The sequence below is a fragment of the Aotus nancymaae genome, unplaced genomic scaffold (assembly GCF_030222135.1).
Source record: "Aotus nancymaae isolate 86718 unplaced genomic scaffold, 86718_ANA_hifiasm-v0.15.2.pri h1tg000043l, whole genome shotgun sequence".
In the NCBI taxonomy this organism is placed as follows: Eukaryota; Metazoa; Chordata; class Mammalia; order Primates; family Aotidae; genus Aotus; species Aotus nancymaae.
Genome location: NW_026988457.1, coordinates 10000001 through 10025446, shown reverse-complemented (window position 1 = coordinate 10025446; position 25446 = coordinate 10000001). Strand labels below are relative to the sequence as shown.

At 34.6% G+C, this 25446-nt stretch overlaps 1 protein-coding gene across 3 annotated transcripts in view; it reads left to right on the top strand.

Moving 5' to 3' along the window:
* Positions 1–268: 268 nt before the first annotated feature.
* The window catches only part of TRPC4 (transient receptor potential cation channel subfamily C member 4), a 216182-nt gene continuing 191004 nt past the window's right edge, over positions 269–25446 (top strand). For all 3 annotated transcript variants that reach the window (XM_021672834.2, XM_012469835.2, XM_012469833.3), the window contains exon 1: positions 269–449. The gene's annotated coding sequence lies outside the window, so the exon portion shown is untranslated. The remainder of the gene's footprint in view (positions 450–25446) is intronic.

Sequence of the window (25446 nt, the reverse complement as noted above, 5' to 3'; positions counted from 1 at the left end):
GTGTGGTGCGTGGGACGCGCATCTTCCCGGACTATCCCTTTCCAGCGAGGTCTGTGCGGACCCCGAGCCGGGGAGCCGCTGGGGACGGAGGGCGGGCTGCCTTTCTCTGGGCTCATCCGCTGTCAGCCGTGGGAACTCTCAACTTTATCCAGAGGGATCAGCGCAGGCGGGGGTGGGAGAGGTTCTCCTCCCCTGGCGTTCACCTCCCCCTCCCGGCCCGCCCCTCCCCCGCCTCCCATGGCTTCGCTTTCAGAGCATCCTCACTCCGCCCAGTTCGGTGCCAGCTGCGTGGGCTCCAGCTTCATGCGTTTTCCTTGGAATGCTCCAAAACTCGGCAGCGACTAAGGGAATTCCATCGGAATTTGCCGGGCGTGCTCTCACCCCGCACAGCACCCGCGCCGTCCGTCCTCGGATCCCATTACTTCAGCCCGAAGATTGCAACTTTGCAGGTAAAGAGGATGTCGCCTCGGAGCTCCGTTCGACCGGAGCTGCACCTTGCCTTCTTTCTGGGATCTCGGTTAAGTTTCCTAAGCTGCCTGGGAAGCCGGCTCTCTCCTGGGAGACGGACATCCCTGGGGGATTATGAGTTCAAAAGGTTCTGACTGCATGGTTTCTCTTCGAGGCTCAGGAAAAAAATCTGTGAAGCTTTCGGTGCTTGACTCGGGCTGAGCGGGAGTTTGGGGGTGCTCCTCAGTCTTCCACCGCACCCGGCTTTAAAGCAGGGGGGAGGGCGAGGAGTGAACCCCCGGTGTGACTTATATGGTAAACAAAGGAGATGTAGCCACGTCGTGGTGCTGGGGAATGTGGCCGTTTTTAGCCTTTTATGCATTTGGGGAAAATGGAGCTCTCAGGGGCACCTGGGTGCATAGAAGTGAGATCTTGGCTCTCCGGCTCGTAAAGTGGGAGAACGAAGGAAGGAAAGAGATCAATATCCTACCGATCGATACATTCTGCGTCATTTTCATTCGCTGTCAAGAAACAGAAACACTTTTTCCGTGTTGCTCGACCCAGGCTAGTGATTCTTAGTGTGCCTGGCTACCGAGATTCCAATTAAGCCAATGACCCTGTTTGCTACTTGGGTAAATCACTAGGGTTCACTGCACAACTTGTTCCAGCTGTGAACTCAGCTCCCTTTTGTGACTAGAAACAAGAGAATACTGGAAAGGCACTGAGGGTTTGGGAGAGCTGAGGAAAGGGATCTTTTATCTTGTCTGCCTGCATTCACTATGGTGTATCCACTATGGTGTATCCCGGTTCACATGGTTTCTTGGGGAGGCCCTTCCCAGTGAAATTCCATAGCTATAAAATGCAGCAAGTTGCTTAAAGAGTAAGCACCAAGCCAAAGGAGTGGGAGGAGACAGAAGGAAGCTTTAGCTGTTTTATTAAGAAAAAAAATTAGACAAACTTGTAAAACTTTTTCAGTTTTAATAAAACACCGCCTCTCAGGACTCATATAATTTCTACCTTTCACAGTACATAATCACAACACAAAGAATATTACAAATTCTTTAAGAAAAGAGTTTACTGGAGAGTGTTTTGGGTTTGGGGGTATTTTTTGTAAAGCTCTGAATTAGACATTGAGAGTAAGAGTGGGTGGAGATGTTAAAATGTTGAAATCTTCATCATAGTGTTGGGTTTGCTATTTAAACTTACATTTGTAATCCTACCTTTATTCACCTGGACACTATTGTCCAGAAAATATCCTCCTTAAATGTTTAAGGGGGGGGGAAAAAGCAACAAGATCAATTTCAATTTACTTGCTTACTAATCGTTCTGAAAGATATATGAGTTGGAATAGATTTCCATTACTTATAAGCTTTACAATTTTGTAATTTTTATATTATTTATTTTTCTGTGACACTTGTTTCCAAAACGTCAATATAAAAATGCGTAGATAAATATATGACAAGTTAAAGTTCTATATGAATTTTATAGCCATTTTAGTTATTAAACTAGTAAGAGACCAAATAACTTTCCATATAAAATAACCTTAATCAATTCATACTTTGTATTAATAGGAAATAACAAGCAATGCTTGTATTCTTTTTCATTAGAGGAAATTTTAATGTCTTATTCTATACATACATTTCAAACTTTCTTTCTAACTTATGCTCCATGGAGAACTACAGCCATCTATAGGACTGAAAAGTTACCTGTTTTAACATCCTCATTCAAAAAAACCAAAGCTAAATAAATTTTTAAAAAAACAACGACTATGTTTATAAACTATTACATCATTTTAATTGGTAAGGAATCTGGAAGTTAGATTGTCTATTTTTCAATATTTGGTTGTTGTGTCTATCAATATTTATGTGAACTAGATGTTATTAAAAACTTCACTGTAATAACTAAGCTTAGAAAAATTGCTGTTTCTGAACTGTAGGTGAAAGATAGAAACAATGACAATTATTATTTTAATTTTTCTTTTATGATTTCAAAGTAATAAACATATCTGATCATTTAGTCAAATGCTATCAGCATACCCTATTATAAACATGATTACATTCATATTGAAATATAATAACTCCTTTAAGATGCACTGATTTTAACCCCACTGAATTAAAAGTACTTTCAAACATATATTTTTGGAAATATATTTTTATACATGCATGTTTAATTGCCAGAATTATTTATGGCAATACAGATGATCAGCATTATATTTAGCAGCTGAAAACTGAAATTGCATCTCTTTTCTGATTGATGCATGTGTTGGAACAAAAATAAAGATATGCACACATTTGTTCAATAGTAAATATTGTAATTATCAGTGCTTAAAGTTAATATAGATCTATAAATAAATATAGATATATGAGAAGTACTAAGCAGTAGCTCGGACTATAAAATCAGGGACTGAATATTTTATGAAAATATGATTGTTGTGTTTTTGAAAACAATGTCAGGTAAAGGGAAAATATAATAAACTATTAAATTTCCTTTTTTCCAAAACCATTATTGCCACATATTTTATGAAATCAAATTCTAATGCGCACTTCGACTTTATAAATTGAATTGCCGGGACTCAATTGAAACCAGTGTTTTTGACCTCTCATACCTATGGAAACCCCATAATGATTATTTGGTTCTCATTAAAAATGAGGTTGAGGAGACAACTCAAAATAAAAACTTAGCCTTTTCACCCAATTTATACCCTATCTCCCCCACTAAAATAAACACTAAAACTGGTTTGATTCAACCCAAGTTTAATTGGAAATTTGTTTCTATCTAGTTACGATGAAGAGGTGATTTAGAACTATCTTGCTCCTCATGTTTTCTATTTCTAACCCTTCCAGGTGCGTTGACACCTCAATAGTTTAAGAGATTTGAGAATATTTTGATCAGGGATATAATATCATGGCTGTGTCTTTTTAATCAGCACAAATATAGACCTAACTTTTGAGAACATTAGTATTACCAAAATAACTTTGTGATGCAAAAAATACATTTAGGAAAAGAAACCATTTATTTGGGAAACTGAAAATTAAGGACATGCACATTGAAAATGTGTTAATTCAAAACCATGTTGTTTCATGAACTATTTACCAAATTAAGTGATGTATTTAAATGTTTAAAAAATCTAAATTACCCCCATGAAAGTTGTTTAATTTTAGTAGGATAAGAAAGAAATGGTTTCAGAACTTGATCTACTATTGTAACTAAACTGTATGTGATATCCCTTAATACTAGCGTATGTTTTCTCTCTCTTTTTAAAAATATAGCCAGAGGATAATGGCTTCTTTAAAGACACCAGATGACACAGGGGCACAGTGTTACATATAAAATTAGATATGTTAAAACATTAATTTAAAAACATGCCTTGATAGCTTTATCTAGCACATTGCATTCTTTTAATGGCAGTGCAATAAATGAATCAGATATTCATGAATTATATTCTGTCTGTAGTTTGCTGTTAGATTTTGAAATATGTTGAAAAAGTAACCATAAGTAATAACTTTGAACAAATACTATCAAGAGCTGAAATTTACCTGAAAGAGGACCTATTGTGAAAAAAGAGGGAAAATGGGTCGATATTTATGAGAAGTTAATGTACACTTAGCACTATGCAAGAAACTTTGAAAAAGAAAGCTGTTTTTCATTGTTATCTTCATATCTACCTTGAAACTGAAGTATTATTATCAAATTTTAACAACTTGAGAAAGATGAAATTTATGAAAATCACAAAATTGCTTTGTGGTAAAGCAGGATTTGAAGTATATCAAGTTTCTTTACTATCAGGTACTATGTCTACCTGATAGAAAACATGAGGAGAAAGATAGTTCTAAATCAATTCTTCATTGTAACTAGATAGAAACGAATTCCCAATTAAATTTGGGTTGAATCGAACTGTGTCTACCTGATAGTAAAGCCTATACTCTTTTTTACTTAAATCCTGTGGTTTCACATATTCTTTTAACAAGGTTCATAAATTCATTGTATTCTTCAGCTATTTATTTCTTGAATTTTAAAAATATTATGACATTGGGACATAAACAACAGTTCCCATCATGGGGATAGAATTTGAAACAAAAGTCTGTTAAAGTTCCATCAGTTTTGAAGCAGAGCCAAAGATAAGCTACTTATCTTGAGCAGGATGATCTCAAAATGACTTCCTTTTTTATTCTTAAATATAAATCTGATATATGTAAAAAAAAAAAAAGGTTTGTTTTCATGAACAAAGTTCAAGATTATATATTTTTTTGAAATACTCATGAGCTTATAATTTATAAATAAAAAGTTGTCATTCCAAGATTTACAACATCTGTAAGCTGGTAATAAAATGTCTTTGTTTATTAGAAAAAAGTCAGGCTAAGACATATTAAGTTTATACTGCATCTTACCAATGTTATGTAACATTTCTAGACAAGTGTATTTGTTTTAGTTTTATCTGAAATTCTAATTTTCTAATTATTGTAATGTCCCTTGGTATTTGAGAGGAGCTCTCATTCATGCATCCCAAAAGTCATCTATTAGCTGGTGCCAAATCTTAACAAACTTGTCATGATAATTACTAAACATATATATATGCATTTGAACTGACAGGATTGTGTCCAAAACCTATTGATGTTGAGGTTGAGGGAATAATTTCTTTGAATATATGTCCTATCATCAAAAAATTATCACTAAAATCTTATCCATTTAGTAGATATTTGTTGACTATTGGTAAGTGAATCACTGAATGAACAGATGAATGGCACCTGGGTAAGCTTTTCATTTTTTGTTGAATTTTCTGGCAAAACTCACTCTGTGTAGAATAATTTCTACCATTTTGTTTCTGTAAAAATGTTCTTCAGACACTAAAGCCTGGTTAGTGCCTAGTTAAAGCCAATATGACCATCACCTTGAAAGTTTCCTTCATTTCTCCAGATGTCTCAAATATAAGTACAAGCAAAGAGCACATTATATTCTGTCTTGCAGGTGGGTACAGGTCTGTCTCCAAATCTTGACAGTAAACTTTTTATAGAAAGCCAGAGAATTTTTAAAATTGTGTGAGTTTGTAACTGAATTCGAGTGCCATAAATACTATGCATCATAATTGATATAATTAATGTATTTTATACTTTCATAATAGTATACTTGGCTAAATTTTTAGCATATTTACTTGTTTATATAATGATGCCAGTTGTGATAATGTTGCACTTATACACTATATTGAATACCATATTATTTCTTATGTTACAAAAATAATTTACCCACCATTATCCAATAAACATAACTTTTAGTCAACTACTTACTCTATAATGCTCATTTTTATAGGATTTATATAACCAGTTATTAATGTGTTTCAGTTTAAGTGGTACTGTGCCAGAATTCTTAAAGGAGGGCTTTTGTTCCATTACACTATGAGAAGAGTAGTTAGAGTTGAAAGAGGACAGATACAAGTGTTTCTCAGGAATGCTTACTGAACTAAAGAAAGCCAGAGACTTCTTTGGAGTGATGATATTTGGAAAGTAAGTTGAGAGTGCATTTCAAAGACTTGACAGTACATGATGTCCCATTGTGGGTGGCATGAGGATTTTCTTTTAATTCTTTTCATTCTACTTCATTGAGAATACAGTTTTTACAAATCAATATTATGAAGCGTGTTCGGATACTCTGCTACATTTTTAATGCATTTCACCTCTAAATAATAGTGGAGAAATAACACAATATATATACCAGGATCATAGTTCATAATACATAGCATTATAATTTTTATTTTCACAGAATTAGTATAGTAGTGCTGACTATGTGCATTTTGAATAGATGAGTGAAATAAATGAATGCATAGATGATTGAATTGGTCAGTCAGTTGCTATGCTCAACCTCTTTAATTTAATACATTGGTCATTCAAGTAGTTGATCATACACCAATATGAATCCCCAAAAATACAATGGAGGGATGAGAAGATAGGCATAGTGTACATTAGGTGAAGAATAGATAATCTGTCATGCTTTATGTACAATCATCTTCAATATTTGTGACAGCATGAGTATCTTTTTATGTAAAGATCCCTTTCATTGTAAGGTAGAGTGAAACTGCACACCCTGAATCACGTTGAGGCCACACTTTAAATGAATGCCCTTTTGTGGTAGTTGTAGTTTGACAAGCAGAGTTGGGTCTTCTTTAATTTCATCTTGAGCCCAGTATGTATAGGGATATAATATATATGTGTATACAACATACATATATGTATGTATTTGTAAACACACAGATACATATATGTAATCACAGTAAATAACAAGTAATAAAGAGTGGGAGACTGCTTCTGAGTGGGAGACACAAATTGTTATCAAATAGTGTAGAGTAACCCATGAAGGGCAACAGGATTTGTTTGCGATTATGTCAGTGTCCCTATAAAATGGTTAGATTTGCAATGAATGACTTGAAAGGTCATCTTACTTAAAAGTATGTTTCTAAGTAGGCCCCCTAAATCTTGCTATATGATCATGCAGTCATACATCAAATATGTCCTGAGAAATATATCATTAGCCAATTTCATCATTGGATGAACATCACAGAGTGTACTTACACAAACCTAAGTGGTATAGCCTACTACATACCTAGGCTATATGGAATAGCCTATTGCTCCTAGGCTCCAAACCTGCATAGCATGCTACTGTAGTGAATACTGTGGGCAATTGTAAATATACAATGGTAGGTATTTGTATATTTAAACATAGCAAAAATGCAGTAAAAATACAGCATTATAATCTTATGGTCCCACCATCATATATACAGTTCATTGTTGACCAAAAGGTTGTTATGTGACGCATGACTATATTTCTCTGTCTACACACACATACACAAGCACACACTTTACTGAGGCCTTAATACATAACAGTCACTCTGCTAGATTCTGAGGATACAGAGATGAATAATACACATAGTTTTCTTTAATATTTCAAGAAAAGTTTTTTATAAGCCTCTTATCATACTCCAGTGTCCTATGTTATCAAAAAGATATTTGGAAAACTTAATTTCTCCTGATCCTTTCCCATGACAACTGTGAGCTCATTAAATAAATAATATCAATTATATTACAATGAGTAGAGTCTATACTTGGTATTTAAAAGATAAAACAAAACAAACTTTGGGCCATGGTGGACGAGAGCTAAACACATCCTTTTTGCCACTAATTATTGTTTTCCATAACAGTAAGACTAAAGTTTTTTGACTATAAACCCATGTTAAATTTAAATAGCATTATTGACACTATTAAAAACAGTGTTTTCAGGCTGGCACTGTGGCTCACGCCTGTAATCCCATCACTTGGGGAGGCTGAGACAGGCGGATCACGAGGTCAGGAGATAGCCACCATTCTGACCAACATGGTGAAACCCCATCTCTACTAAAATACAAATATACACACACACACACACACACACACACACACATATTAGCTGGGTGTGGTGTTGCATGCTTGTAGTCCCGCCTACTCAGAAGGCTGAGGCAGGAGAAATGCTTGAACTTGGCAAGCGGAGGTTGCAGTGAGCCGAGATCGTGCCAATGCACTCCAGCCTGGCTACAGAGCAAGATTCCGTCCAAAACAAAACAAAACAAAACAAAAACAGTGTTTAACATTTATACATAGATATTATCGAATTACCATTCAGAGGCTATGTATTTTAAGAGGTAAGTTGTTTTCCAAAGTCTGGTTGGATTTTTGGTGTTATAGCCACATGTTGCCCCATCCCCCATGGACCCATGAAGCAAATCTAAGAAGCCACTTTTAGAGTTAGGGATATAATGACCTAGATTCTCACCACTGTACCCCTTTCTCTTGAGACAGTAGAGACCTGGGCTCACGAGATTCTTAGAAGGTCAGATCAATTTTACAGAAATCTAGTTCTCAGGGACCACTGTTAGTGTTTTCTCATGGGCTCCTCTGTCTACAGCCAAGTCTATTGAAAACCTAGAAATGGACCACCTTTCTCATGGTCTTTAATCTTGAAAACAAAAAAGGGACTGGACTAGATATATTCATCATTTTTAAAAAAACCATTATTGGAACCTGCATTCCTAGGACTACTAACGGTGCCAGAATTTTTTGCTTTCTGAAGGTCATCATGCAAAATAATCAGAGTGCTTACCTCTAAGCATCTGAGAGCCTCTAAAATGAAGGAGAAAGAATATTTAAAGATATGCCCCTCTGCATGTGCTGTATAAAAAGAAATGTTGGCAGTGGAGAAAGTGTTCTTTGCTTATCTGGTTCATTTTAACCTCACAGCTTAACATTTTGATTTGTAATGTGCAAGCTACTTGGAGCTGAACTGCACATTTTCATTTAACACTCCAGCACGTTCTTGGAACAAAGAGAACCAGCAAATGATTTTGCCCTTTCATGAATAAAAGAAGCTTTAATAAAGAAATTTCATTATAATAGTATTTATGATAAATATTTTTCCATCATATAAAAATATCAACAATTTTAACCTGAAGAATAAGAACTGCTTTGCATTCTATTGTATTTAGTAATGAAACACTAAAATCAGAACTTAAAGCAGAACTTGCTGATATACTTAAGTACTTTCTTACCAGTTACTACATTGATGTAATTGAAATATTGTATATAATTAAATAGTGATAATTGCCCTTTTTAGAGTAATAGTTAATGACAATAATTATTGGCAACATCAAATGCAAATTTTTTAAAAATTTTAACAGTTTAGCTTCTGATTTTTAAAAAATATAAATATCTATGAAGTAAATATACAACCCAATTAAGAAAAAGCAAACAAATTGAGTACTTGGAATGATCAATTTTTGAATAACCTAGTATACCTGAAGCATATAGCCTAATTATTTCAATTTATCTTAATAAAGTTTTTAAAAGATAACCTACTTTCTTTTAATGCTTCTGTTTTTGAGAATCAAAATGAGATCTCATCTTTGATATATAAAAGGATTATTATCAAATACTTAATGTAATTAATGAGACTCTCTAATAAAATACACTGGAATTCAGTTGATTTTAGAAGTGTTTCCGAGTCTGCCAGATATTTATCTTGATTATTTTAAATACAATGAAATAGATACATAAGTAAACTGAAGACCTGGACTGCTCAAAGAGTTTCACATACCCTTTGTTACTTCAATACTATATACTGCTTGCACTCCATCAGTCCTACAAATGGGAATTTTCAGTTGTCTAGTTGGATCTGGGACTAAGGCTGCTTCTTCATGGATTGGAGGCTTATGGCAGAGGAGCTGCTGTACATGAATTCACATTCCCTGCTGCCTCAACCATAGCAGGGTACTTCAATATGCAGGTGGTGCATATGATGAACGTCCATATTTATGAACATTTATAAAATTGTAGTAAGATCATGTTTTTATGGTTAAATGAAATTACAACCTTGATTAAATTATACCTTCTGAAATTCTATTACTGATGTCTTTCTTCTCCATAGGTTGGACATAGACATTTCTTCCTAGTCTATTTAAGAAAATTTTATATGAAGAAAGGCTTAAACAAAAAGATTTTAAGAAAGGAGATTTCAGGTTATTACATTGTTCCTTTGTGTATAGGAGAAGGCACATTGACTTTAGTCCATTGTGCTTAAGAAAAATGATCTATTATTCCCCCTAGGGCATTATGAAGGTAATACTATTACATGGTTGGTGGTGGGGTTGAGTGTTTTATACTAAAATGAGTGCTCAATATAATCCTAAGGAAAAATACTAAAAATATTCACTATACGAATAATTTCAAATGTCCTGTCTAAAATAGCAAAATACTTGATATATTACTGAAGTTGTTAATCATAGTTAATTGTTTATTTTTAAAAGTTTGACATTTTAATTTTAATTCATGCCATAAGTACTTTCAGTTTATTTTTCTAAAGTCTTAGCAGCATGGTATTTTGAAAGTGTTTGCTAGTTGCCAGAAATTCAAGTGTAAGACAAAACAATGCAAAATATTTATCTGTATGTTTGATGAGCTATTTTTGTCTTTACTTCTTACCCTAAAGTAAGTTGAAATAAGTTGGAGGATAGTATGTTTATCGTTTAAACATGTGTGTGGGTGTGGGGGTGGGGGTGCGGAGCCTGAGCTGGATAGATGATTTCTTATTTTTTTCAGAAATAATGATTAATATGTTTTAGTTTCTATTTTAGTTTTATTTTTAATTTTTATAATCACAGATATCACAGATGTTTCTTTTAGATGACATCTATTCCTTTTAGTACCACCATGTATTTTGACAGATTAAGAGTTCTCTTTAGCATATGATTCAGTGTATGTTGACAATGAATTTATTTTTCTATGATTAAAATGTTTTTGTTTAACTTCACTTTTAAAGTTACTCTCATTAGTTAGAGTATGCCAGGTTGGAAATTCATCTTCTTTCAGTACTTTCAATATGCTGTACAATTGACTTTCAACTTCAACCATTTCTGTTGAGAAGCTGGCTGTGAGTCTGATGATGTTCTTTGAGGGTAATGCGTGTTTTCTTTTTGCTTGTTTTTATGTTTCCTCTTACTCTTTTATTTTCATTTGTCATACAGTCATGTGTCTAGATGGTATCCTGTTATTTCTACTGTTTGATATTTGCACCATTTTTAAAACATGGCTTCCTGTCTTTCATTAGTTTTAGAAAAATTTTGGTCACTATCTCTTTAGATATAGCTTTGACCTTCATTTTTTCCCTTCTTAAGACCTCCAAAGAAAGATACCTTTTTATACTATGTTGTGTTCTGGTATACTTTACTTATTCTTTTAATGCTTTTTCCATTTATTTTTGTCCTCTGTGCTGCAATCTGTATATTTTATTTACAGCCCTTTCTTCCTATTTATGAATCCTTTTTTTCATAAATAAGGATTTAAATGTAGTTAAATTAATTTATTTTGTATTTTTTCATTTTTAATTTTTTGTGTATATAGTAGGTGTATGTATTTATGGGGTATGTGAGGTATTTTGATGCAGGCATGCAATGAGTAATAATTGCATCATGGAAAATGGGGTATCTGTTCACTTGACCATTTATCTTTTGTGTTACAAACCATCCATTTATGTTCTTTTAGTTATTTTTAAATGTAGAATTAAATTACTTTGACTATAGTCACCTTGTTGTGCTATCAAATACTACATACTATTCATTCTTTCAAACTATTTTTTGTATTCATTAATCTTCCCTGCCCCCTCTCGATCCCCACTACCCATACCAGTCTCTGGTAACCATCCTTCTACTCTTTTATCTCCATGTGTTCAATTGTTTTGATTTTTTATATCCCACTAATAAGTGAGAACACGTGACTCGCTTTGTCCTTCTGTGCTGACTTTCTGTGCTTTCACTTAACATAGTGACCTCCAGTTCCATCCATGTTGTTGCAAATAACAGGATCTCATTCTTTTTATGACTGAATAGTATTCCATTGTTTATATGTACCACATTTCCTTTATCCTTTCATCTGTTGAGGGGCACTTAGGTTGCTTACAAATTTTGACTACTGTGAAAAGTACTAAAACAAACATGGGAGTGGAGATATCTCTTCAATATACTGACACCTTTTATTTTGGGTATATGCCCTGCAATGGGATTGCTGGAATTGCTGGATCATACAGCAGCTCCATTTTTAGGTTTTTGAGGAATCTCCAAACTGTTCTTCCTAGTGGTTGTATTAATGTACATTCCCACCAACAATGTATGAGGGTTCCCTCTTCTCCGTATCCTCTCTAGCATTTGTTACTGCCTGTCTTTTGAATAAAAGCCATTTTAATTGGGGTGAGGTGATATCTCATTATAGTTTTGATTTGCATTTCTTGGATGTTCAATAATGTTGGGCATCTTTTCATTTGCCTGTTTTCCATTTGTATGTCTTCTTCTGAGAAATATCTATTCAAATCTTTTGCTCATTTTTGATCAGATTATTAGATTTTTACCTATAGTTGCTTGAACTTCTTATACATTCTAGTTATTGATCCCTTGTCAGATGGGTAGTTTTCAGATACTCTCTCCCATTCTTTGGGTTGCTTCTTTACTTTGTTGTTTCCTTTGCTGTGCAGAAGTTTCTTAACTTGATGTGATCCCATTTGCCCATTTCTGTTTTGGTTGTCTGTGCTTATGGGGTATTGCTCAAAACATTTTTTCCCAGACAAATATTCTGAAGAATTTCTTCAATATTTTCTTGAAGTGGTTTCAAAGTTTGAGGTCTTAGATTTAAATTTTTACTCCACATCGATTTGATTTTTGTATATCATGAGACATAAAAATCTAGCTTCATTCTGCATATGGATATCCAGTTCCCCAGTATTATTTATCGAAGAGACTGTCCTTTCACCAATGTGTGTTCTTGGCAGCTTTGTTGGAAATTACTTCACTGTGGGTGTGTAGATTTGTTACTGGGATCTCTATTCTATTCCATTTGTTTAGGTCGCTGTTTTTATGCCAGTATCATGTTGTTTTGGTTGCCACAGCATTATAGTATAATTCAAAGTCAGTAATGTGATTCCTCCAGTTTTGTTCTTTTTGCTTGGGATAGCTTTGGCAATTCTGGGTCTTTCTGGTTGCATGTACATTTTCGATTTTTTTCTTTTTCTGTCAAATATGTCATTGGTATTTTGAAAGAGACTGCATTGAATCTGTAGATTTCTTTGGGTAATATAAAAATTTTAACAGTATTGATTGTTCCAATCCATTAAAATGAAATATCTGTCCACTTTTTGGTGTCCTTTTTAATTTCTTTAATCAGTATTTTATAGTTGTAATTGTAGAGATCTTTCACTTCCTTGGTTATTTCATAGATATTTAATTTTATGTGTGGCTATAGTAAATGGGATTACCTTTTTATTTCTTTGTCAGATTGTTCACTGTTGGCATATAGAAATGCTACTGATTTTTGTATGTTAATTTTGTATTCTGCAAGTTTATTGAATTTGTTTATCAATTCTAATAGTTTTATGGTGGAGTCTTTAGGTACTATGTTGAGTAACAGTTATGAAGGTGGGCATCCTTGTCATGTTCCAGATCTTAGTCGAAACGCTTTTAATTCTTCCCCACTTGTATGATACTAGCTGTGGGTCTGTCATATATGTATTTTATTATGTGAAGGTATATTGCTTCTATGCCCAATTTTTTGAGTTTTTATTATGAAGGATGTTGAATTTTATCAAATACTTTTTCAGAATCCATTGAAATGATCATATGGTTTTTATCCTTTAGGCTGTTGATATGATGTATCATACTGATTGATTTGTGCATGTTGAATCATCCTTGCATTGCAGGGATAAATCCAACATGGTCATGATGAATGACCTTTCTAATGTATTGTTTAATTCAGTTTGCTTACATTTTGTTGAGGATTTTTGTCTCAATATTCATCAGAAATTTTGGCCTGCAGTTTTCTTTTTTTTAAATGTGTCTTTGTCTAGTTTTGTATCAGGGTAATACTAACCTTGTAGAATGAGTTTGGAGGTATTCCCTCCTCCTCAGTTTTTTGGAATAGTTTAAGTAGTATGGGTATTAGTTCTTCGTTAAATGTTTGGTAGAATTCCACAGTGAAGCCATCAGATCCTGGGCTTTCCTTTACTGGGAGACTTTATTACAGTTTTGATCTCGTTACTTGTTATTGGTATGTTCAGGTTTTAGATTTGCTCATGGTTCAATTTTGGTAGGTTGTATGTATCCAGGAAATTGACCATTTCTTCTAGATTTTACAATTTGTTGGCGTATAGTTGTTCATAGCAGTCACTGATGATCCCTTGGATTTCTGCAATATCAATTGTAATGTCTTCTTTTCCATTTCTAAATATATTTATTTGGATCTTCTCTCTTAGTTAGTCTGGCTAGAGGTTTGTCAATTTTGTATATCTTTTCAAAAAACAAACGTTTAGTTTCACTGATCTTTTGTATTTTTGTCTTTATTTCAGTTTCATTTATCTTCTCTGATCTTTATTGTTTCTTTTTTTCTACTAATTTTGGGTTTTGCTATTGCTTTTCTAGTTCTGTAAGAAGCATCCTTAAATCATTTATTCGATGTTTTTCCTCTTTTTGAGGTAGGCATTTATAGCTATAAATTTTCCTCTTAGTGCTGCTTTTGCTGTATCCCATATATTGTTTTGGTATATTGTGTTTTCATTTTAATATGTTTCAAGATATTTTTTAATTTTCTTCTTAATTTCTTTATTGATGCACTGGTCATTCAGGAGCACATTATTTAATTTCCATGTGTTTGTATCATTTCCAAAATTCCTCCTGTTACTGATTTGCAGTTTTATTCCACTGTGATGAAAGAAGATGTTACTTCTTCCATTTTTTGAATGTTTTAAGACTTGTTTTGTGACTTAACATATGGTGTGTTCCTGAAAATGATCCACAGGCTGAAGCAAGGGATGTGCATTCTGCAGATTTGGGATGAAATGTTCTATAAATATCTATTAAGTATATTTGTCCTATAGCACAGATTAAGTTCAATTTTTTTTTATTGATATTCTGTCTGGGAGATCTGGCCAATGCTAAAAGTAGGGTGTTGAAGTCTTCAGCTGTGATTGTATGGAGGTCTATTTCTCTCTTTAGCTCTAATAACATATGCTTTTTCTATCTGGGTGGTCTAGAATTCGGTGGACGTATATATATATATATGTACGATCATTGTACCCTATTGCTGGATTGACTCCTTTAATATTATATAATGACCTTCTTTATCTCTTCTTACAGTTTTTGTCTTGAAATCTATATTGTTAGATATATGTATAGCTACTTCTGCTCATTTTATAAAAATTTCCATTGGCATGTAATTTTTTTTTCATCCATTTATTTTCAGTCTATGTGTATCTTTATAGGTGAAGTGTGTTTCTTGTAGGCGGCAGATCATAGGGTTTTATTTTTTTATCCATTCAGCCATTCTGTGTCTTTTGATTGGAAAGCTATTCCATTTACATTCAAGGTTATTATTGATAAATAGAGACTAACTCTACAGCCACATCACCCTGAATGTGCCTGATTCTCATCTAATCTTAGAAGCTAAACAGGGTCAGGCTTGGTTAACACTTGGATGAGAGACTTACTCCTGCCACTTTATTTGTTTTCTGATTGTTTTGTGGTATTCTCTTTCTTTTTTACTGTCTTCTTTCCATGAAGGTAATTTCCTGTGGTGTTATGATTTAAGTTTTTTCTTTGTATTCTGGGGGTGTATGTCATGTGATTTTCAATTTGAAATTACCATGAGGCTTGCAAATACTATCTTATAATCTAGTATTTTAAATTGATTACAACTTAACACTGATTGCATAAACAAACACACAAAAGAAAAACTAATAAAAACTTTACACTTAACTTCATCCCGCTGCTTTTTAACTTTCTGTTGTTTCCCTTTATATTATACCACCTATGTCTTGTAAAATTTGTGATAGTTACTATTTTTGAATATTTCATTATTTGGGTTTCTACTTAAAGAGATCTTTACACATCAAGATTGCAGTGCTATGATATTCTGTGTTTTCCTGTGTGCTTACTATTACCAATGAGTTTTGACTCACTGGAAGTCATGATTTCTGGAAGTTATAATTTCTTCTTTCTCATTAACACCTTTTTATTTTAGATTAAAGAATTTTCTTTAACATTTTTTGTAGGATTGGTCTGGTGTTGATAAAGTCCCTCAGCTTTTGTTTGTCTGGGAAAGTCTTTACTTATCATTTATATTTGAAGGATAGTTTTGCTGGATATACTATTCTAGGATTTTTTTTTCCTTCAGTACTGTAAATATGTCATGTCACTTTTTCTTGGCATATAAGGTTTTCACTGAAAAGTCTGCTGCCAGACATACTGAGACTCACATGTTTGTTATTTGTTTCTTTTCTCTTGCTTGTCTTAATATAATTCTTTATCCTTGACTTTTGGGAATTCGATTATTAAATGTTTTAAAGCAGTTGTCTTTGGGTTAAATCTGTTTGGTGTTCCATAACCTTCTTTTACTTGACTGTTAATATCTTTCTTGAGGATCGGGAAATTCTTTGATATAATCCCTTTGAATATACTTTCTATCCCTATCTCTTTCTCTATCTCCTTTTTAAGGCCAATATCTATTAGATTTACCCTTTTGAAGCTATTTTTAAGATCTTATAGGCATATTTCATTTATTTATTATTTTTCCTTTTGTCTTTGCTGTGTATTTTCAAATAGCCTGTTCTTAACCTCACTGTCTGCTTGATCAATTCTGCTCTTAAGTTACTCTGATATGTTCTTCAGCATGTCAATTACATTTTCAACTCTAGAATTTCTGCTTGATTCTTTTTTAATTATTTCAATCTCTTCATTAAATTTATATGACTGAATTCTGAATTCCCTCTCTGTGTTATCTGGAATTTCTTTGAGTTTCTTCAAAACAACTATGTTGAGTTCTCTGTATGAAGGGTCACATGTTTCTGTTTCTCCAGCATTGGTCCCCAATGACTTATTTATTTCATTTGTTCAGATCATTTATTTTCCTGGATATTCTTGATGTTTATAGATGTTCTTTGCTGTCTGGCCATTGAACAGTTAGGTGTTTATTGTAGTCTTCACAGTCCAGACTTGTTTGTGCCTATCCTTCTTGAGAAGGCTTTCCAGCTATTAATAGGAACTTGGGCCACAAGTCCAATATCACTGAGATTTTTGCATACTTGTAGATGTCCTGCCTTGGTGGTCTTTAATAAGACCTGGAATAATTCTCTGGATTGCCAGGAAGAGACTGTTACTCTTTTGCCCTACTTTCTGCTAAACAAGTAGAGTCTCTCTCTTTCTGAGCTGAGTCAGCTAGAACTGGGGGTATGGTTATAAAGGCACTTCTGTGGCCAGCAGCACTGGCCTGTGTTAAATCAGACCTGAAGCCAGCACAGCACTGGGTCTTGCCCAAGACCTGCTGTAACTGCTACCTGGCTACCACCTTTGTTCACTCAAAGCCCTAGGCCTCCATAATCAGCAGCTGATGAAGGCAGCCAGGTTTGTATTCTTCTCTTCAGTGCAGTGAGATTCCCCAGGCCCTCAGCAACTCCAGAGATGCTTTCTGGAAGTCAGGGATTGAAGTCAAAAGTCTTAGAAATTTGTCTGATGCTCCATTCTACTGCAGCTAAGCTGGAAGTCAGATCACAATATAAAACCCATCCCACTCTTCCTTCCCCTTTTCACAAGACTCTATGTATGACCTGTTCCTATGTTGTAGTACCTGTGAGGCCTGTGGGCCATGACTGTTTAATAAGGTCTTTTCTTCCTGAAGAGTCTAGAATAATGAATTTTATTTTCTCATTTTTGTGTGTGAGACTGATGAATATTCTGCTGTAATTTTCAGCAGCTTTCTGATAAGTGTTTTACTTCTTTCTCTGCAAACTATAACATTTTAACAAATGCCTTGATGTGGTATATACTTTTATCTGTATCCCTTTTCACAAGGACATGGGAATTATGTGTTCTGGTTGCCTTGACAAATGCCTTGGGAGCAAATATGGCTTGAGCAAGGTCAATTCATTTCTGTGTGGTTTCCCTCTATCTGGGATATTGGTTCCACAAGTCCTAGTTAGCTTTGCTACTCTTCTTTAGGCAAAGTTAATTTATTTTCATATTTATTTATATTTACTCAGCTTCTCTAACTGTTTTCAGAAGGAGTGTTAATTCACTACATGTAATTTCATCATAGTCAAAAGCATAAGCTCTTCTTTTATGTCTTTTTATGTTGAAACATTTAGTCAAAATGTTTAAAAGAAAAAAATTATATTCATATGGCACAGTAGAGACATATAATTGTGCTCATAGAGAGGTAAATATAGCAAAAACAAAATTTTTTAAGGATCTTTAGCCAGTGATTTTTTATTGTCACAGAAGTAACATTACTCTTGCAAAATTACTATCTTTCACATCAGGAATTAAAGCTTTTTGTATAAAATCATAAATTACAGATAAAACTATTAATCTGGCACAAATTACTTGTAACTGAGTTCCAACTAATAGCTTTTTCTTATTTAATAGCAAACACATTATTAACTGAACAAGAAGTAGAGGCAGTAGCAATTTGACCTCTTCATCACTGAACTGAGAGTTTTTAGGCCTGTGGTTTTCTGAGTAATCCCCATTCCTATTATTTGATGTCCATTATAAAAGGATTGGAAGGTGCTACAGCTCACTACTGCATGTGTTACAGTTTTCACTGTTTTTGCTAAAATTTCCTATAAATCTTGATAGAATATATTTTATTAAAGATGCTCTGCAGATGTTACAAACACTATATTTAAGACTCAGATCATATGATTTAAGATATCATTTGAAACTGCCTATGAGACATTGTTTCTGATTTGACCATCAATATCATTGTAGTTTATGGTTAATATATCTGGTGGTTTTCACATAATCCAAATTAAACCTTATTTACTCTGTGAGATGTGGATTATTTGTCTTCTGTGTTTGTTTTTTAATATACACTGTAATTTTAATCTGTGCCAGAGGATGCAGGAGTGAATGAGAGAAATGCCATCTTCCCAACACAGATGACCATGATGGGCTCCCAACACAGCATGATCTCAGCTCTAGCCTGATGAAGTAAAAGTTCGGTTGTTAGTGCTGAACATTCTGAGTCTGGCGAATCCAACTTTTTGTTTTTGTTTTGTTTTTCCCCACAATGTCTTCCAGTTTAAGATCTGTTTTAGGCACAATGAGACCCTGGTAGATGGTCTGATTGAAAATTCATTTATGCTTGTTCAGAAATTAATGTGGATTTAGAGGAAATTCTAGACTCAGTGGCTGGTTGCTCATGTCCAAGAAGGGCAGTTTCCATTTGTATTTTGGGCTTAACCTGTCCCTCAACCCAAAGTCTGATGCCATGGTTGTGACTATTGCTCAACACTACATCTACCACCATGGAAAGGAGTTTATTGCATGGTCAAAAACAAGCTTCAGGAGAAGCCACCTTACAGCCAGGCATCCTTTCCATTGGAATATCTTAGACACAAGCACCAAGATTCATGCAAGTTGTTGTTTGTATCAATAACTTATTCTTATTTATTGCTCAGTAGTATTTCATGGTATGGATGAATCACATTTTCCATGTCAGTTGGGACAATGACATGGATGAGTTAGAAGGCACAGTAATCCAGAATCACACTTCATCTCTGAGCTGCCATTCCCAGGAAGCTCATAGATTTCATCTAACTCTGGGAATCTAGGTCCTGCTACATCTAGAGAAAAAGATAATCAAGCTTGCTTATGAGTTGTAGGGTACCATCTGCAGGACTTTAGCATATTATCTATACCTAAGGTAGTTTTTGATGAAAGAGCAGATGTTGATAATCTCTTAAACTCAGCCTCAAAAGATCACCTCATTTCTACTCCATAGACTTATAAAAGCACTTTAGTTCTTGATTATTTCAGACTTTAGTGCTTTCTTTATTCTCCACATACCTTTATAATTGACAGAAAAGCATTATGCCACTTTTCTTTCATGATACTGATGACCAAGACCACCTTCTCACAGATTTCCTTGGTCTGCTTGAAGTTGTTCTTGGATAATAATTTCAGTAACCTTTCAGTCATCTCCTAACTAGGCTTATCTTTCTCCAGGTGATGGCATAAGGGGGGGGTTGTGTGTGTGTAATGTTAGAGAGACCTACTCTGCTCTGATTCTGGTCTTCTCAGTGGAAACTTTAAGGCCTGCTACTTCTCTCTGCATCTTGATTTGCCCTCTACCAAGACTATGTGCTCTTACAGGCATCAAGAATAATTATGAACAAAGAAATGAGTCGGGAATCTGAATTCCTTCTCCTCCAGTTTTCCTTCACTGTCTGCTATCTCTTTTTGCCATAATGCTCTATGGATCATTCTGTGATAGCAGGTTGTATACAATGGTTTTTATATTAAAGTTTTTGATGGACAAAAAGATATACTATATATTTTTACTAACAAGTTTTTTTGATTGACAAATCATAGCTGTATGCATTTAAGGTAATGTGATGTCTTGATATATTTATACAATGTATAATGTCTAAGTCAAGCTAATTAATATATTCATCACCATATTTATCTATCCTCTTTATGATGAAACATTTGAAATATTTTTTCTTCATTACAGATGCTCCTCAGCTTATGATGGTTTGTATCTTGGCAAACCCATCACAAGTTGAACATATTATAAGTCTAAAAGGCAATAAACTCATGTAAAGCTGAAAAATCATAATTTAAACCATTGTAAGTTGGAGACCATCTGTACTTTGAAATATACCATACATTATTATTAAGTACAATCACTCATGTGCAACAGATCCCAAAACCTTACATCCTATCCTAACCTTACAACAGTACAAAAAGTGTAACTTTATACCATTTGATCACCAGCTCCCCATTTCCTTCATCTTCCTTGCTCGTCCTCTGGTAACCATCATTCTACTCTATTTCTGTGAGTTCAACTATATGAGCCCACTGTATATATCTGTGGACTTCATAAGGTCCACTTTATCCACCTGTAAGTGAGATCATGCAGTATTTGTCTGTCTTTGCTTGGCTTATTTCACTTAGCATAATGTTCTCCATGTTGTTGCAAATCTCCACTTCCTCTTTTTAAATCTTATTTTCATTAATCATTGAGACAGAATTGTACATATTCATGGAGTGCACTGTGATGTTTTGATACATCTATAAATTGTATATGATCAAATTAGGAAAATTAGAATATCATCAATTTAGGACTGCCTTTGCTCTATTCCATGAAGTTTGGCATGTTGTGTTTCCATTTTAATTTGTCTCAAGGTATTTTTAAATTTCCTTTATTATTTACACTCATGACCTATTGGATATTTAGGAGCATGTTCTTCAATTTCCAGATACTTGTGTATTTTCCTAGATTTTTCCTATTATTGATTTCTAACTTTGTATCATTATGCTCTGAAAAACCGCTTGATATAATTTCACTTCTCTTAAATTTGTTAAGATTTGTTTTGTGGCATAATATGTGATCTATCCTAGAAAATGTGCCATGTGCACTTGAGAAGAATGTGAATCCTGTTTGTATTGAGTAGAATCTTCTAGATATTTCTGTCAAGTACATTTGATCAAAAGTATGATTCAAGTCCATGTTTCCTTATTGATTTTCTGTCTAGGTGCTCTATTGTTAAAAGTGAAATACTGAGGTCCCTTACTAGTATAGTATTGTAGTCTACCTCTCCCTTTAGATAATTTAATAATTGCTTTATGTATTTATGTTCTCAGAGGTAGGGTGCATATATATATTTACAATTGTTATCTCTTCCTGGTGAATTAATTTCTTTATTATTATGTAATAACCTTTTTGTCTTTTCAAAATAATACTTGACTTAAAGTCTATTTTGTCTAAGTATAACTACTCTTTTTCTCTTGGTTTCCATTTGTGTGAAATACTTTTTTGCAATCATTTCACTTTTAATCTATGTGTATGTGTACCAGTAAAGTGAATCTCTTACAAGAAGTTATGGTTGGATCTTGTTATTTAATTTATTCAGCCAATCTATGTCTTTTTATTGAAGAATTTAATCCATTTACACTTAATTACTGGTACATAAAAACTTGTTGCTGGCATTTTGTAATTCGTTTTTTGATTCATTTTTTCTTCCTCTCTTTCCATTTTCATTTGCGGTTTGATGCTTTTCTGTAGCAGTATGCTTTGAATCCTTTCTTTGTATATTTTGTGCAACTACTGTGGGTTTTTGCTAAGTGTTTACCAGAAAATATCCTGTAACTGACTACTTTAAGCTGATAACAACTTGCTTTTAATTCCATACAAAGAGTATACTTTCAAACCTCACACATAATTTTTATGAATTTGATGCCAAAACTTACATTTATTTTTGTAATTTGTATTTCTTGGCAATTTATTGTTGCTACAGTTATTTTTAATAGCTTTAATACTCCTACTAGAGATAAAGTTGATTTACATATCACCCTTACTATATTAGAGAATTCTGAGTATGACCATATATTACTTATACCATTGTGATTTTTTTAATTTTAAATTTTTTAAAAATAATTAATTAGCAGCCTTTTATCTCACCTTAAAGAACTACTTTTAGTAATTCCTATAAAGCAGGTCTAGTGGTGATGTATGCTCTTAGCTTTCATTTGTCAGGAAAGTTTTTATTTCTTTCTCATTTCTGAAACATAGCTTTATTTGGTAAAGTATTCTTGTTTGGCAGTTTCTTTTTATTCCTTCAGCACTATTATCATTCTACTCTTTTCTGGCCTGAAAGGTTTCTGCTGAGAAATCTGCTGAAAGACATATTATACCTCTACTAAATGTGATATGTTTCTTATCTCTTGCTGCTTTTAATATTATTTCTTTGTCTTTGATTTTTGATAATTTGATTATATAGTATCTTGGTGATGTCCTCTATGGATTTAATTTGATTGGCAAACTGTGACTGAGATGCCTGTACCTGGATATTGTCTTTCCCCATATTTGGGACATTTTTATCTATTATTTTCTTAAATATGCTTATTAGGCCTTTTACTCTTTCTTTTTCTTCATGAATTCCTACTATGCAAAAGTTAGTTTGCTTTATGGTATTCCCTAATTCCTGTAGAACTTCTTCATTCTTTTGTTGTTGTTGTTCCTCTGGTTGGGTAATTAGAGCTCTCTGATCTACTTGATCAAGTCAGCAGTTGAAGCTTTCTATTTATTTAGTTCATTTTTGTATTATTTATCTCCAGAATTTCTGTATTTTTTTTGTTTTTTATTACTTCTGTTTCTTTGCAAACTTCTCATTTTGTTAATAAAGTTTTCCCAATTTTTATTTGATTTTCTACCTATATTTTCTTAGAATTTCCTGAATTTCTTTAAGAGTATTGTTCTGAATTTTTTGTTATTCATTTTATAGCTCTCCATTTCTTCTGGGTGCAATAATGGAGCTTTATTAACTTCTTTTGGTGGTGCCATACTTCCCTAAATTTTCATCATCCTCATGTCCTTATATTAATGCCTGAACATTTAAGGAGATGGCTACCTCTTCTAACCTAGTCTAGCTTAAAAATCCTAGATGAGACAGCTTATAGCAACCCCAAACAGACAGACCTTAAGGTTGGGTTATCTAATTAGACTGGGTGGATTCCTGTGCTCTGAAGTTGAATGGTATTTCTAGCTGTTCTCTGTGGTTCAGTGAGACTACTATCTGGACTCTGCCATCAAGTAGAGCTGCTGGCTGGGTTCTGCAGTCATCTCTGATCAGGCAGGTTTGCAGGTCGTCTTCTATGGCTGAGTGGTACTGCTGTTTGGAATCTGCAGTTGGGCAGGGTCATGTGCTGAGACCCAAGGCTGGTGAAGTATCTAGGATTACTGCTAGGTCACAGAAGTAGGCAGGGCCAGAAGCTATGCTTTACAGATGTGCGTGGACTTAGGCTTTCCTGCTGGCTTAATGTGAGCTGAAGAAGAGTGTCATGGTTTGGTGGAGTTACTGTGCTGTACCTGGGTTTCTGCAGTACCAGATGACCTATTCAGAGGTAATCACTGACCTGCATTTGCCTCTCACCTAGGAAAAACTTAATGAGAGTATCTGGGCTTCGTGGAGAAGCTGGCTAGGTATTCAAGCCTGAAAGATCCATGAACTGGCAGGATGCAGTGGCTCATGCCTGTAATCCCAGCACTTTGGCAGGCCAAGGCAGGTGGATAACCTGAGGTCAGGAGTTCAAGACCAGCCTGACCAACATGGCAAAATCCTGTCTCTACTAAAAATACAAAAATAAGCTGGGTATGGTGGCACATGCCTGTAATCTCAGCTACATTGGAGGCTGAGGCAGGAGAATCACTTGAAACTGGGAGGCAGGAGAGGTTGTGGTGAGCCAAGATTGCAATACTGCACTCCAACTTGGGTGACAGAGCAAGACTCTGTCTCAAAAATGAAAGGGAAGGGAAGAGGGAAGGGAGGGGAAGGAAAGGGAAGGAAGGGAGGGGAGGAAAGGGGAGGGGAGGGGAGGGGAGGGGAAGGCAGGGGAAGGGAAGAAGGAAGGGAGAAAGACCTGTGAACCATGTTTCCTGTAGTGTGATGTAGTGTGATTCTGTCAGCTAGTCTCTCTAGTTTGACACCATTAACAGCCTAAATGTAGAGTAACTACCAAGCTCAGCTGGTCACTGTGAGCCCTACCCCTGTTATTTGTTTCTAACTAAACTCAGGTAATCTAGCCATGCTGGTATTTCCAATGTTTCCCATGGGATGAGACAGATATCAGTCTCCTGAAAGGGTTCCAAAATTGTAGGGAAACTTAATGGCTGCTTCCAATTTATTTATCCTACTGTAGAAACTGGTGGGTTCAGGAAAAATCTTAGTGTGTGTTCCTGTGTCAGCTCGGGAGAGGAGTAGCACAGTCAAGGAGAAACATTCATCCTACCATTGGGATCAAGCTTTTCTCAGTTCTTTGATCCAAAGGTGTCTCCTTGACTTACTTTCAAGGTGTGGGATATTCAGAATTATCTTCTTGCCTTTGGATAATTGCTGGTTAGATTTCTGTGGTAGGTAGGAGAGAGTGAGGCTGGAGAACTCCTATTCTTCTGTCTTGCTGACATCACTACTCTGTGTGTGTGTGTGTGTGTGTGTGAATGTGTGTGTTTGTGTGTGTGTGTGTGTATTTTTTACCAAACATCAATTGAAGACATAGTTCTGTAACACTATACCTGGACACCCTCAGGACTAAACTCTTTGTGACATTAAGTAGCTGACATTTTAACTCTACTGAGTCCAATTTTCTTGAGTACTTTGTAAAGAATCGCATACCCAATATAAAATCTTTTCTGCAAACCTTCTTCTAGTCTGCAAACCTTCTAGTCTCTAGCTTTGTGTTACTGCATTGAAACTTAAAGTCATATTACAAGCCCCAAAATACACAATTGTCATGCTAAGCAGCTAACTGACTTTTAATGATTCTGTAATTCCAAACAGCTGAAAGCATGTGAAGTTTAAGGAGCTCGAATAGTGACTATAACTAGGTTTTTTGACCGACTTTCAGTAACATAATTCATATGTAAACAAAAACCCAGTGGGCAAAGTTTTGAT